At 39.8% G+C, this 15,255-nt stretch overlaps 1 protein-coding gene across 4 annotated transcripts in view; it reads right to left on the reverse strand.

Annotated features, from left to right (window-relative positions):
- The window catches only part of AAGAB (alpha and gamma adaptin binding protein), an 85,960-nt gene that overhangs the window by 21,810 nt on the left and 48,895 nt on the right, over positions 1-15,255 (reverse strand). The window lies entirely within an intron of this gene.

Consider the following 15,255-nt stretch of genomic DNA (forward strand, 5'->3'; position numbering starts at 1 on the left):
AGACTAGATATCAATTACAGGAAAAGGTCTGTAAAAAATACAAACACATGGAGGCTGAACAATACACTACTTAATAACGAAGTGATCACTGAAGAAGCCAAAGAGGACAGAAAAAACAATCTAGAAAGAAATGACAATGGAGACACGATGACCCAAAACCTATAGGATGCAGCAAAAGCAGTTCTAAGGGGGAAGTTTTTAGCAATAAAAGCCCACCTTAAGAAACAGGAAACATCTTGAATAAACCTAACCTTGCACCTAAAGCAATTAGAGAAAGAAGAACAAAAAAACCCCAAAGTTAGCAGAAGGAAAGAAATCATAAAGATCAAATCAGAAATAAATGAAAAAGAAATGAAGGAAACAATACCAAAGATCAATAAAACTAAAAGCTGGTTCTTTGAGAAGATAAACAAAATAGATAAACCATTAGCCAGACTCATCAAGAAAAAAAGGGAGAAGACGCAAATCATTAGAATTAGAAATGAAAAACAAAAAGTAACAACTGACACTGCAGAAATATAAAAGATCATGAGAGATTACTACAAGCAACTCTATGCCAATAAAATGGACAACATGGAAGAAACGGACAAATTCTTAGAAATGCACAACCTGCCAAGACTGAACCAGGAGGAAATAGAAAATATGAACAGACCAATCACAAGCACTGAAATTGAAACTGTAATTAAAAATCTTCAAACAAACAAAAGCCCAGGACCAGATGGCTTCACAGACGAATGCTTTCAAACATTTAGAGAAGAGCTAACACCTATCCTTCGCAAACTCTTCCAAAATATAGCAGAGGAGGAACACTCCCAAATTCATTCTACGAGGACACCATCACCCTGATACCAAAACCAGACAAAGATGTCACAAAGAAAGAAAACGACAGGCCCATATCACTTATGAACACAGATGCAAAAATCCTCAACAAAATACTAGCAAACAGAATCCAACAGCACATTAAAAGGATCATACACCATGATCAAGTGGGGTTTATTCCAGGAATGCAAGGATTCTGCAATATACACAAATCAATCAATGGGATACACCATATTAACAAATTGAAGGAGAAAATCCATATGGTCATCTCAATAGATACAGAGAAAGCTTTTGACAAAATTCAACACCCATTTATGATAAAAACCCTCCAGAAAGTAGGCATAGAGGGAACTTTCCTCAACATAATAAAGGCCATATATGACAAACCCACAGTCAACATCGTCCTCAATGATGAAAAACTGAAAGCATTTCCACTAAGATCAGGAACAAGACAAGGTTGCCCACCCTCACCACTCTTATTCAACATAGTTTTGGAAGTTTTAGCCACAGCAATCGGAGAAGAAAGGAAATAAAAGGAATCCAAATTGGAAAAGAAGAAGTAAAGCTGTCACTTTGCAGATGACATGATCCCATACATAGAGAATCCTAAAGATGCTACCAGAAAACTACTAGAGCTAATCAATGAATTTGGTAAAGTAGCAGGATACAAGATTAATGCACAGAAATCTCTGGCATTCCTATACACTAATGATGAAAAATCTGAAAGTGAAATCAAGAAAACACTCCCATTTACCACTGCAACAAAAAGAATAAAATATCTAGGAATAAACCTACCTAAGGAGACAAAAGACCTGTATGCAGAAAATTATCAGACACTGATGAAAGAAATTAAAGATGATACAAATAGACAGAGAGATATACCATGTTCTTGGATTGGAAGAATCAACATTGTGATAATGACTCTACTACCCAAAGCAATCTACAGATTCAATGCAATCCCTATCAAACTACCACTGGCATTTTTCACAGAAGTAGAACAAAAAATTTCACAACTTGTATGGAAACACAAAAGACCCCAAGTAGCCAAAGCAATCTTGAGAACGAAAAATGGAGCTGGAGGAATCAGGCTCCCTGACTTCAGACTATACTACAAAGCTACATAATCAAGACAGTATGGTACTGGCACAAAACCAGAAAGATAGATCAATGGAACAGGATAGAAAGCCCAGAAATAAACCCATGCACATACGGTCACCTTATCTTTGATAAAGGAGGCAGAAATGTACAGTGGAGAAAGGACAGCCTCTTCAATAAGTGGTGCTGGGAAAACTGGACATGTACATGTAAAAGTATGAGATTAGATCACTCCCTAACACCGTACACAAAAATAAGCTCAAAATGGATTAAAGAGCTAAATGTAAGGCCAGAAACTATCAAACTCTTAGAGGAAAACATAGGCAGAACACTCTATGACATAAATCACAGCAAGATCCTTCTTGACCCACCTCCAAGAGAAATGGAAATAAAAACAAAAATAAACAAATGGGACCTAATGAAACTTCAAAGCTTTTGCACAACAAGGAAACCATAAACAAGACCAAAAGACAACCCTCAGAATGGGAGAAAATATTTGCAAATGAAGCAACTGACAAAGGATTAATCTCCAAAATTTATAAGCAGCTAATGCAGCTCAATAACAAAAAAACAAACAACCCAATCCAAAAATGGGCAGAAGACCTAAATAGACATTTCTCCAAAGAAGATATACAGACTGCCAAGAAACACATGAAAGAATGCTCAACATAACTAATCATTAGAGAAATGCAAATCGAAACTACAATAAGATATCATCTCACACCAGTCAGAATGGCCATCATCAAAATATCTAGAAACAATAAATGCTGGAGAGGGTGTGGAGAAAAGGGAACACTCTTGCACTGCTGGTGGGAATGTGAATTGGTACAGGCACTATGGAGAGTATGGAGGTTCCTTAAAAAACTCCAAATAGACCTACCATATGACCCAGCAATCCCACTACTGGGCATATACCCTGAGAAAACCATAATTCAAAAAGAGTCATGTACCAAAATGTTCATTGCAGCTCTATTTACAATAGCCAGGAGATGGAAACAACCTAAGTGTCCATTATCGGATGAATGGATAAAGACGATGTGGCTCATATAAACAACGGAATATTACTCAGCCATAAAAAGAAACGAAACTGAGCTATTTGTAGTGAGATGGATGGACCTAGAGTCTGTCATACAGAGTGAAGTAAGTCAGAAAGAGAAAGACAAATACTGTATGCTAACATATATATATGGAATTTAAGGGAAAAAAATGTCATGAAGAACCTAGGGGTAAAACAGGAATAAAGACAGATAGACCTACTAGAGAATGGACTTGAGGATATGGGGAGGTGGAAGGGTAAGCTGTGACAAAGTGAGAGAGAGGCATGGACATATATACACTACCAAACGTAAGGTAGGTAGCTAGTGGGAAGTAGCCGCATAGCACAGGGAGATCAGCTCGGTGCTGTGTCACCGCCTGGAGGGGTGGGATAGGGAGGGTGGGAGGGACAGAGACGCAAGAAGGAAGAGATATGGGAACATATGTATATGTATAACTGATTCACTTTGTTATAAAGCAGAAACTAACACACCATTGTAAAGCAATTATACTCCAATAAAGATGTTAAAAACAAAACAAACAAACAAAAAAATCTTATTTATTGAGTGCCTCCCAAGTTCAAGGCACAGTACTGAGCATGATGCCTCTGTCATCTAATGATAACAAAGTACTTTGCAACTAGGCTTTCTGATGTACCAGACAAACTGAAAGAGAAGACAACCACACTGGAGACCAAAAAGGAAGGTGGGAGTGGGGGAATCAACTTTTAAAATTTGTCACATTTGGCATAAAGCACTGCCCCCTCAGTTTCTCTTTCACAATAGTAAGAGGACATTATCAAATTATAAAAGACCCAAATGATAGGTCTCCACAGCCATAAGCCCAGCTTCAACAGGAGCTGAGGGTAACTCAAATAGGCAGCTGAGATTTTTACCAACATCCCTCTTCTTGCATCACAGCCAGATTTTGAGGTAGAGGAAATGTGAGGAAAGACAGTATAGGGAAGGTTATACACTGAGCAAATTGACGTGGATGGAGACATCTAAAAAACCCTGCCAAGCTGTAAAGGCATTTCTAACCACTTCATTTCCCGGACCATTTGAAGTCTCTAATGCATATGGTGGAAATGCTGACCTCTTTAGAAGTCTGACCTTTACAGTGCATACAATGACATCTGGGGATTTCCTCTAAGTTAGAGCTTAGTATGGACAACCAGATCCTTCCGCTCAGTGTTTCTCAACTGTTTTCATCACAGCCCCTAAAAGAAAAACCGGTTTCCTTCTCTACTCATAACCAACACTTCTGACACCAGATGTGTGGTTTTTCTCCACACCAAGCAATTCTCCGACTCTTGGAGGACACCAACTAGGTGTCCTACTATTTAACGCAATTCTGACACTAACTACCCGTTGTTAGCACAGAACCCACCCCCACCCCCACCCCAGGTCAAGGGCTCAGTCCCACAAGGCTGTCCCCCCACTCCCCACCCCACCCCCAACTTCAGACACCAACTGCAAGGCTCAGGTTGTCACCTATACTTCTGACCAACTGGCTATAAACTGGGGCTCCTCATGAACCCCTCTTCAGGTTTGATAATTTGCTAGAATGTCTCACAGAACTCAGTAAAATAGTTTACCTACTAGATTACCAATTTATTATAAAAGAATATAACAGGGGGGCTTCCCAGGTGGCGCAGTGGTTGAGAGTCTGCCTGCCGATGCAGGGAACATTGGTTCGTGCCCCGGTCCGGGAAGATCCCGCATGCCGCAGAGTGGCTGGGCCCGTGAGCCATGGCCGCTGAGCCTGCGCATCCGGAGCCTGTGCTCCGCAACGGGAGAGGCCACAACAGTGAGAGGCCCGCGTACCGCAAAAAAAAAAAAAAAAAAAAAAAAAAAAAAGGAATATAACAGGAACAGCCAGATGGGGGAGATGCATAGAGCAAGGTATCCAGGCATGCCACCCTCCCAGCACCTCAATGTGTTCACCAATCTGGAAACTCCAAATCCCACTGCTTAGGGTTTTTATTGGAAGTAAATGATTGATTAAATCATTGACCACTGGTGATTAACTCAACCTCTAGCCCTACTCCCCTCCTCAGAGGTCAATGGCGGGGCAGGGTGGCTGAAAGTTCCAGCCATCTAATCACTGGTTGGTTCCCCTGGCAACCAGCCTCCCATCCTCAGGGTCTTTCCAAAAGTCATTCCATTAACATAAACTCCAGTGTGGTTTAAAGGGGCCTGTTATTGAATTAACAAAAGATGCTATTTTCACCTTTACTGTTCTCCAGTTGTTTTAGGAGCCAGGACAAAAACCAAATAGTAATTTATTGTATTACATTAGGAGCTCTGTGCCAGGAACTGGGGACAAAGACATGGCCCCTCAGGGTCTCTCTAGACATTTGTTTCCTAATTATGACACACCCTCCCCACTGAAATATTAATGTCACAGATATATCTATGTTTACACATTATATGCATATCTGTGCTTTATACATAAAAAGAATACATTTTTTGACCCCCCAAGAATCAATTTTCACCCCTCTGGGGGTGGATAATGCCCCCAGAATGAATGCTTCACCTGTGAAACAAGACATTGGTAGAGCCAAGAATATGAAACTAGGTTATTATAAGTTAACCCAGAAATTATATCTCTATATCAAGAAGATTTATAAATCTCTTTCTAGAATAATAATTTGCCTACAACTGTAGTACTATAATTTAACTTGTTTGTTTTTACAATGTGAAATTAAGTAACAGAAAGACATTAACTGAGCACATACTAGGCACAAATTAGTCTTAACTCAAACTAAAGAGAATAATCTGTTGTGACTCTAAGTGAAATAATTTAAAATAAACTACCTTTCACTATGTATAACTGGATAGTTATTACATTAACTATCCAGGAGCCTTATCTGTACTTTGGATTAAGTGCAGAACAATGGGATAAAGTTAGTATCAACACTGTTTCAGACAGCCTTTTTAAAAGTATTTATTTACAATGCAATAAGTAAAAAAGTCCAAAAACTCAGATATGATCATTACTTCCTACCTGTCTCTTTAAAATCCTACTCATGCCAGCAGAACACCTTGGCTGAGGGAGTTCTACAGGGAATGAACTCATCTGGCTCTGCCAATAATTTCCCACGCAGCCTGGGTAAATTATTTAACTACTCTGTGTTCATTTCTCTAACCAACCAATAATGTAAATCCACACACTGTAATGGAAAAACACACAACACTCCTGGGTCAGGAGACCTGCTCTCTGGTCTCACCTTAGCTACTGACTCATTGTTTGCATATGGGCAAGTCACCTCTCTTCCCTGAGGCCTCATTTTCCCCATCTGTGAAAGGAAGACGTCATGCCTGAGGCATGCATGGAGATTCTATGTTCTATTTAAATGCTTTTCCTGGCTAATTCACACACACTAGCATAGCAGACAAAACAATGCCACTTATTAAATTCTATAAAATTCAACAACATGTAATCTGTACAGCCGGTACAAGGCTTGGTAGAAAAAATATTGCATAGAAAAATATTGGCAAGTAAAACATGATTGCTCTCCAAAAAAAAAAGTCTTAAAAGTTTAGGCCAAGTGCCTTCCTAACTTGAATCAGACACAACTGTCATTCATGAGAATTCATTGCAGTCCCTTATGAACCATTTCTATTTTCTGCCTGGATCATCTCTTAGTGTAATGTACTCCATAAATTACCTCCTGGGATTTAGGAAATCAAGTCCATATTTACCCTATACATACCCTACACTACATATTCCAATTAAATCTCTTCTCAGGTTTGGTTTTTCCAAGCTCATTACTTTAGACAATCTCCATTCTTCCCATCCCCTTGATCACTTCAATAGCTCTGAGCTAAATCATTTGCACTGGAACTTTCTTCACCTCCTAGGAGGACTAGAAAGAAGAGTGAGTGATTACAATGAAAGCCGGTAATAGGGAGACACAGGGAAAATACATCGTAGAGAACATTTTCACCACTGCTCTCAGCCCTAGGACACAAAGTAAAATATCATTTCCCCAAACTACCAGCCTAAGATATTGTATCTGCTGAGAATTAACAGGACACTTCTCTGATTTCCCTATGCAATTAACTGCTTCTAGGACTGCTTCATAAAGTACTGAGGTATCTATTACTAGAAGCATTCAACCAAAAATGGTGGACAATCATCTAGCAAGGATGCTATAGAAACCATTCCTATACTGGATAAAACAGACTAGCTCAAAAGTTCCTATGAGTTTTCTATCTAAATGCATTAGAGAGATAAGACATCCTATCAATCAACTGGTAATACTGGCTTACTAGTTAAAGTGATCGTCAATGGGAGCCAGGCAAATACCTCTAGAGGATGTGTGTAGTATCTGATATACACTGCCCTACTCCCAGTGAGTCTCAGCTGAGAACCACTGGATTAAATTACTTCTAAAACCTGCTCTGAATATAAAAGCCTACTGATATTCTCACACAGACTGTATTTGAAGGCAAGTGCCTAAGACACTTTGCTACCATCATCCAACAGATCACCCAACCACTCCCCCTCATTTCTTCACAATTTTTTTCCAGCCGTGCCCTCAGCATACGGGATGCGGGATCTTAGTTCCCTGACCAGGGATTGAACCCATGCCCCCTGCAGTGGGAGAGCAGAGTCTTAACCACTGGACCACCAGGGAAGTCCCTCTTCACAATTTTAATTACTGGCTCACCATTATTTTCTCCAATACTACTTCTATCTGGACACTTAGCAAGTTAAATATACATATTAATGTTCCTTCTAAGAACCTGACTCTTGGTTCATTAAAGTTCCATTTTACGGATGTTGTCCTCTACCAACTTCAGCCATACGTTCCCATATCATTACCAACTACAACCCCTCCATGATCTCAGTTTCGTGCATCCCACTCTCTGACCACCACCTATCTTTCCAGCTCACTCCGTCCCCTATAGGAGTTCAACCCAATTATTCTTCAACTCCACTGGGACCTCAAAACTATCACCTTTTCACTGACCCTCTCCCCACTGATTTTCTCTCTCCCTTTCTCACCCAGCTTAAATTCCATGGTCAATCATTATAATCATTCCCTTATGTACACAACCTAATCCCCTGCCTCTTGCCATGATACCCTTGCTTGGTAAAAGCACAACTGGTGACTCCATGGCTGCACCCATGTAGCTTAAGGGAGCTGGGGAAAAGACCCCCACCCCCAACACTCATGCTGCCTGCCTTCACTTTAAACGTATCACGCCAAATTTCAAGTGGACCCCTTTGTGCTGTCTGGCAGTCATTTATTTTTATCATTCTAACTTTATTTTACATCCCTAGGTTCGTCTACTCTCTTACTCTCCTAGATGACTTTCATAGTTTCTCCTCTCTCCTCAAATCCTAATGCAACCTCCTTCTGCCCTCAGTTGATAACCTCGCTTCCTACTTCACTGAGAAAACTGAGGCAATCAGATGAAATTTCCACAGATTTCCATGCCACATCTCTCCACCCAGCAACATCTGCACCCACATACTCCCTTCTTGCCTCTTTCCACAGATCCACTTCCCCCCCCATCCACCGCCAACCCCTCCACTAGAGCCCACCCTCTCTCACCTACTCAAGGATACCCCTCCAGCACTCTCTTCTCCTTCATCAGTTTTTTCCACTTTTTACAGGATCTTTCCCTTCAGCCTATGAACATGCTGCTCTTGTTCTCATCTTAAAAAAATAACAAAACTCAAGCACACTCTTCTCACTAGCATCCACCTATTTCTTTGCTCCTTTTTCCTGCAAAAATTTTCAAGAGTGGTTTATAGTCACCATCTCCAATTCCTCTCTTCCCAATCTCTCTTAAACCTACTTCAGGGCTTCCCTGGTGGCGCAGTAGTTAAGAATCCACCTGCCAATGCAGGGGACACAGGTTTGAGCCCTGGTCCAGGAAGATCCCACATGTCGTGGAGCAACTAAGCCCATACGCCACAACTACTGAAGCCCGCGTGCCTAGAGTTCGTGCTCTACAACAAGAGAAGCCACCGTGATGAGAAGCCCGTGCACCACAACGAAGAGTAGCCCCCGCTCGCTGCAACTAGAGAAAGCCCACGCGCGGCAACGAAGACCCAATGCAGCCAAAAATAAAATAAATTTTTAAAAAAACAACAAAAAAACACCCTACTTCACCAAAACCGCTCTCCTTAAGGCCACTGATGACCTCTACATTGCTAAATCCAAAGGTCAGTTCTCAGTTCTCATCTTACTTGACCTATGAGCGCCATCTGGCACAGCTGACCACTCCTTCCACTTTGACAACATTCTACTTGTGCTTCTGGGACCCTGCACTCTTGGTTTTCCTACCTCACTGACCACCCTTTCTCAGTGTCCCTGGCTGGTTCCTTCTCTTCTCCCTATTCTCCTCATTGTTGGAATGTCCCTCTGCTGAGTCCTTGGTCCTCTTTATTTACTTCACTTACTCCCTTGGTGATCTCATCCAGGCTCAAGGTTTTAAACGTTGTGCATGTGCCTCTCTTCCCAAACTCCACATATCTAGCCAACTGGCTACCTGATATCTCCACTTGGAAGTCTAGTGCCCATCTCAAAGTTAACATGACCCAAGCTAAATTACTGATATGTCACCCTGCCCCTCAAAGTCTGCTTCACTGCAGCTTCCTCACTGTAGTTGATGGCATCCTACCCTTCAAACCGCTCAGGCCCAAATCCTGGAGTCCTTGACTGCCCTCTATCTCTCATTCCTCACATCCAACATCAGGAAATCATGCTGGCATGACCTAAAAATAGATCCAGAATTTGACCTTTCCTCACTCCTTCCATTGCTACAATTCTGGTCTAAGCCATCACAACCTTTCACCTGGAATACTGCAATCGCCTCCTGAGAGATCACCTTGGTTCCTCCTCACCTCCACCATCTATTCTCCACAAAGCAGCCAGAGTGCTCTCTTCAGACCTGAAGTCATATCATGTTACTCTTCTACTTGGCAAAAGCCCTGCAAAAGCTCCCCAGCTGATTCTGATAAAATGTGAAAGTTACTAAGATGGCCTACAAGACCCTAAATAATCTGGTCCTCCATTATCTCTCTGACCTGCCCCCCTCCTCAACCACACTGCATTCCTTGATATTCTTCAGGCGTGTTTTCTCCTTACAACCTTTGCTGTAGCTATCCCCTCTGCCTGCTAAGCTCTTCTCCCACTATCACACGGCAAATGCCTCATCTCCTTCCTCAAATCTCAAGCTCTTAAGATCTACCTTGACCCCCCTGTTTAATATTGCCGTCTACCCAGCAATCTCAATACCCCTAACCTCGCTTTATCTTTTTTCATATCACTTATCGCCTTCTAATATATTGGACAACTTACTAATTACTTGTATTATTTATTGACTAATGTCTCCCACCAGAATGAAAACTCCATAAGGACAGAAATTTGTGTCTGTTTTGTTCACTGATGTATCCCAAGCACACAGACCAATGCCTGGCACATAGTAAGTACTCAGTAAGTATTCTTCTGAATGAAGGAGTAAACACTTGAAACCGGATCTTACATTATGAACCGGTGAGAAATTTGAGGTCAACAGAAGAAAAACTTAAATGATCCAGCTACATCTAGAATCTCAAGTGCACCCCAGACAGGTAGGTACTTATAAAGGCTGTATTATTTCTTTCTGATCTCAAGGACAGTTATTTAATACAAGCACTGGTGATCTTGTCATACTAGCCCGTCCTAGAAATAGGTACCAAGGAAGTACAGAGAACAAGCCCCACTATTCTCACTTTTGCCTCTAGGTGACTCTACACTGGGCATAGTCCTGTCTTTTTCCTCTGGCTTTGTAAGTCAAAGGAGCGACTTGTGAATATTACATGATTTAGGAATGGGAGAAAGCAAGTCAGTCAGAGGGCTAATGCAGCTTTCAAAATGCCTAGTTTACTCCCATGGATTAAGCACAGACTCTTACAAGTTAGAACTAGATGACTATCATTTATATCAGTGGTTCTCAACCAGGGCTGCATATATGAATTCCTGAGGTGCTTAAAAAATACTACAGCCACCCCTCCCTTCTAAGATAAATGGTTTGGGTGACCCCAGTCAGTACAGGTCATAAAAGCTTCACAGGTGATTTCACTGTGCAGCTACAGCCATGGATGGAGACGAAGCTCATTTTCCAGATTAAAAATAAAGCCTAGAGAGAATCATATCTGCCTAAGGTCACACAGCTAAGTAGCAGTGTTGGGATGGGAAACTGTTACTTGATTCTTTAGAGAAAGCAGTAAAGGAGAAATTTCATTACAACATAATAATTTATAAGCCTACATGTTATAGTAGTTAAATGCATGAGACTTCAGGGGCTTCCCTGGTGGCAGAGTGGTTAAGAATCCACCTGCCAATGCAGAGGACATGGGTTTGAGCCCTGGTCTGGGAAGCGCCCACATGCCGCGGAGCAAATAACCCGGGTGCAACAACTACTGAGCATGCACTCTAGAGCCTGCAAGCCACAACTACTGAGCCTGTGTGCCTAGAGCCTGTGCTCTGCAACAAGAGAAGCCACTGCAATGAGAAGTCCGTGCACCACAACAAAGAGTAGCCCCCGCCCACCGCAACTAGAGAAAGCCCGTATGCAGCAATGAAGACCATAAAAGAAATTAATAAATAAATTAAAAAAATAAATTCATGAGACTTCAAAATTATAAAGATCTAAGTTCAAATCAGAGGCCTTGATATTTAACAGCTAATATCAGTGGTTCTCAAACTTTGCTGCATATTATAATTACCTGGAGAAGATTTTTAAAATCTCTATGCCCAGGCCTCACGCCATACCAGTTAATGCAGAATCTCCAGAAGTGGGATTCAGGCATCAGTACTTTTAGAAGTTCCCCAGGTGACTCCAGTGTGCAAACAAGTTTGAGAACAATCCCCAGGTGATTCCAGTGTGCAAACAAGTTTGATGACTTATATGACTTTGGGGAAATTACTTGACCTCTTTAAGCCTAACTCTTACGGATATTGTGATTAAGATAATGTATGTACATAAGCAGCTCATTAGTATGGTTACCACCTCACTTCCTTCCACCACCACCACCCCTTCTAACATCATTAGTGGTACTATTTTCCTGCCTGCCTTCCTTTTTTCCTGCCTCCCTCCATCCTTTCCTTTCTTTCCTCTTTCCTTCTTACTGAGGTATTATTTACATATCATAACTTTCACCTTCTTTAAGGTATGAAATTTGGTGGGGTTTAGTATATTCACAAAGTTGTGTAACCATCATCACTATATAATTCCAAAACACTTTCATCACCCTAAAAAAGAAACCTCATACCCCAAACCTCCAAAGCCCCCTCCCAGTCCCTGGGAACCACTAATCTACTTTCTGTCTCTATGAATTTAACTATTCTGGACACTTCATTTAAGTGGAATCACTAAAATATGTGGCCTTTGTGTCTGGATTTTTTCACTTAGCATAATGTTTCTGGAGTTTCATCCACGTTGTAGCATGCATCCATGCTTCATTTCTTTTTATGGCTGAATAATATTCTATTGAACGGATACTGTTTTCAGCAGTTGTTTCCACTTTTCTTGGCTATTATGAATAAAGCTGCTAGGAACATCTGTGCACAAGTTTTTGTGTGGACATATGTTTTCAATTCTCTTGGGTATAACACCTGTGAGTGGAACTGCTGGGTCATATGGTTTAATTTTTTCAGCAACTACTACTGTTCCAAAGTGGCTGCAGCACCATTTTACATTCCTACCACCAGTGTATGAGGGTTCTAATTTCTCCATATCCTCACCAATGCTTGTTACTGTCTCTTTAGATTATAGCTAACCTGGTGGGTATGAAGTGGTATCTTACTGTGGTTATGATTTCCCTGATGGCTAATAATGTTAAGCATCTTTTCATGTGCTTATTGACTATTTGTGTATCTTCTCTGGAAAAATGTCTATTCAACTCCTTCACTATTTAATAAATTGGGTTGTCTTTTTATTATTAAGCTATATAATAGTTCTTTACACATTCTAGGTACTAGATCTTTATCAGATAAGTGTATGGTTTACAAATACTTTCTACCATTCTGAGGGTAATCACTTCACTTTCCTAAGTGTCCTCTGAAGTACAAAAGTTTTTTTACTTTTGATAAGTCCAATTTATCTTTTCTTTGGTTGTTTCTGTATCATTAACTTGTGTGTATATGTGTGTGCGTGTGTTTTCAGCTCCACAGTATACCTTTCATTTCTTTTTCTCTTTTTTTTTTTTACAGTTGAAGTGTAGTTGATTTATAATATTGTGTTAGTTTCAGGTGTATAGCCAAGTGATTCAGTTTTATATATATAGATAATGTATATATACATTATCTATATATATATATATATGTATATATATGTGTGTATATATATATACATATATATATATGTATATATCTTCTTTCAGATCATTTTCCATTATAGGCTATTAAAAGATACTGAATATAGTTCCCGTGCTATACAGTAAATCCTTATTGCTTATCTATTTTATGTAGTTTGTATCTGTTAATCCCATACTTCTAATTTATCCCTCCCACCCCGTGTATCATTAACTTTTTTTTTTGACTTATCCTACTGTATGGAGCCCACTGACTCCCAGATGTCAATTTCTGGCTCCAACTGCCAAGCCCTGGGGCAGCTGGTGCTGCCTCGGGGAATTCTGATGGAAAGATCCTCCGGACAAGTGGTCCTAGAAGCTGCTAGGGCCTTACCTGAAAATTTCCCAACCCATGCTAGCTGACCATGAGCAGCAAGGCTCCTGGCTGGCTTGTCAAAAATTGTTACCGAGTCCAAGTTCATACTGCTCACTGCATGACAGATCGATAAACCGAGAGGTAAGTTGTTGGGGCAAAGAATAACAACTTTTTCAGAAAGCCAGCAGACAGAGAAGGTGGTGGACTACTGTCCCAAAGAACCATCTTCTGTATCATTACCTTTTAAGGGAAATACTAGGGGCAAAAAATTATCAGGGTATCCTATTGCCAGGTAAGTTGTTCAGACTTGTAATAAGCAAAGAATTGAGCTGGCCATTCATTTAAATCAGGAAGTCCCATTTAGGAAACACGTCCACTTTATCTTGGGGGAAGGCAGGAAGGAAGCTACTCATTTCTAAGTTTTTAATTACTAGAATTTCAGATTAAGTATTTGACTTTTGAAGGCCAAGTGGCCAATCAACTGCAAAGAAATAAAACCCTAGTCAAGTCTGTATGTTTTCACAGATATTTGCTGTAACAAATAAATTTTCATAGTCCTTACTAGAATTGGAACTGTTTTCTCAAACTGAGCACTTTTTAAATGGATTTTTTTAAAAGAGTTTCAAACTAATATTTTTCTGAATCCAAAATTAAAGACCAGTATGGCATAACCTCAATGTTCCGTTACTGCTTGATAAATACTAAATACATAATCCATATTCGAAAATAATAAACTGAGATTATATAACTGGCAATGTAATAATCCCAAAGAATCAACTGCAATTATAGTAATTTTTCTAATAAAAGCAACAACAGAAAAACTAGTCATTAGTGTCCTAAAACTGAGAGGTGACACCATGTCCACATTTCCCTGTTTCACATTCAGTATGGTATTTACTATATTACGTATTATCAATTTCTGCCACAGGAGTCCATTTCTAATTTATTTCCTCCCTCTGTACATATTTTGAAATTTTTAAATGCTTTTTTCATTGATTGCCATAATCATATGATTTTTCCCCCTGTAACCTGTTCATGTGAGAATTTAAATAGATTTTTCTTATATTGAAGAATGTTAGGTCCTTGGAATAATTCAACTAGGTCATATTATATTCTTTTTATGTATTTCGGGGTTAAGGTTGCTCATTTATTGATTAAAATCATGGCATCTATGCTCATAAATGAGATGGGCTCTAATAATTTTCTTTACTGGTACTGTCTTTAGAAATTTGGATCATTTTAACCTAGTCTTAGAATGAATTAGGTATGCTACCTCTCTTACTAGTCTCTAAAATCTTATGTAAAAATCTTTCATTAAATAATTGAATTTCCAGTAGAAAAACAAACAAAAAAGAACACTTCTAATATCTTTCTTTACTTTGTCAACCAACTTTCTGTTTTAAAATTTTTTTGGTTTAAAACGCTTTGAGTGGTGATAGCTGCACAATAATGTGAATGTATTTAATGCCTCTGAACTGTATACTTAAAAATGGTTAAAATGGTAAATCTTATGCTATGTATATTTAACCACAATTTTTTAAAAGTGAGAGAAAAGTAAAAGGAGAGAAAGAGGAAAAGGGGGGAAATGAAAGAGAAAAAGAAGTAGAAAAGACAGATACCCCGAAATAAAT

The sequence above is a fragment of the Aethalodelphis obliquidens genome, unplaced genomic scaffold (assembly GCF_003676395.1).
Source record: "Aethalodelphis obliquidens isolate GAN/ISIS:26980383/991018 unplaced genomic scaffold, ASM367639v1 scaffold26, whole genome shotgun sequence".
Taxonomy (NCBI): Eukaryota; Metazoa; Chordata; class Mammalia; order Artiodactyla; family Delphinidae; genus Aethalodelphis; species Aethalodelphis obliquidens.